The 1102-nt window shown below is 33.6% G+C and overlaps 1 protein-coding gene across 1 annotated transcript in view; it reads left to right on the forward strand.

The window, feature by feature from the left end:
• The window catches only part of LOC123750196 (putative defense protein 3), a 16375-nt gene extending 15855 nt beyond the window's left edge, over window positions 1–520 (forward strand). The window contains exon 5 of the mRNA XM_069314556.1: window positions 1–520. This exon is cut by the window's left edge and continues 437 nt beyond it. The gene's annotated coding sequence lies outside the window, so the exon portion shown is untranslated.
• Window positions 521–1102: the final 582 nt, after the last annotated feature.

Consider the following 1102-nt stretch of genomic DNA (forward strand, 5'->3'; position numbering starts at 1 on the left):
TGAAGAAAAACCTCCGAAGAATTCTTAATTAACCATCGATCAAATAAAGTGAAAATTTGCAATTTCACTGATTTCTTTCCATCTTCATTTACATTGAACTTCCGGGCCACAAATACATTTAGAAAACCGTCCTGGAAAGTATTGTTGGCCGGTCAGATTTACTTAAAAAAAAAAAAATCAACATTTAAAAATATCGCATCAACTACTATTTAAAAATAATTAATTATGAACGGGCGACAAATATATTATTTAAATAAGAAATAAGAAGTAATACAAAAATACATATTAATGACAAACATTTACTACACACAACTGTTATTCTCATGCGAATGTTATCATGAACAATCACACGAACAATGAACATTGTTAAGTGATATTTAAGACAAGTGCAGATAAGTCAGGTCGTGCTTGTGTTACTAGTTCACAACACCTCCAGAGCAATTTAGTCAGCTGAAGCCAACTTATGTGTGACATTTTATTCACTAATCTTGGATAAATATCTAAATAAATTTGATCAGAATTGATTAATTTTCTTTCCACTTGTTCAGCAATGATTGTATGAATGTGTGCGCCCTAATATAGTAACATCCTCAACATTGTTGTAACTGTGTAGAATATCGGACATATATGGACGTAATGGACAATTAGATAGTAGAATTTGGTAATGCTCACTTAATCACTTAAAAGGGTAAAAATAACAATAAATAAAAAATACAGCTAAAAACCAAACTTAAATATTTCTTGGCCTATTATAGCACATAAATGTACTATATTAGGCCTCAGATAGCGTGAATAAAGCCTAGAAAGGCTAGATTAAGTTCGGTTAAGTTTTCTTTGCAACATTACTAAAATCCTTTTCCGGTTTGTCCAGCCTCAATAGTACCGATTTCTATGGAGACGATGAGTCACAATAACGTGGCTGAAGATATGAAGACCAAACACCACACCAGAAGAGTAAGAGACGACGACGTTTCGGTCCATCTTGGACCATTATCAAGTGGATTTAATCGACAAACGACTTGATAATGGTCCTGTGCGGACCAAAACGTCGTCGCCATCTCATCTTTTGGTGTTCGGTTTAGTCTTCATACCGATTTCTACT

This window comes from Procambarus clarkii, chromosome 79 (genome assembly GCF_040958095.1).
Source record: "Procambarus clarkii isolate CNS0578487 chromosome 79, FALCON_Pclarkii_2.0, whole genome shotgun sequence".
NCBI lineage: Eukaryota > Metazoa > Arthropoda > Malacostraca > Decapoda > Cambaridae > Procambarus > Procambarus clarkii.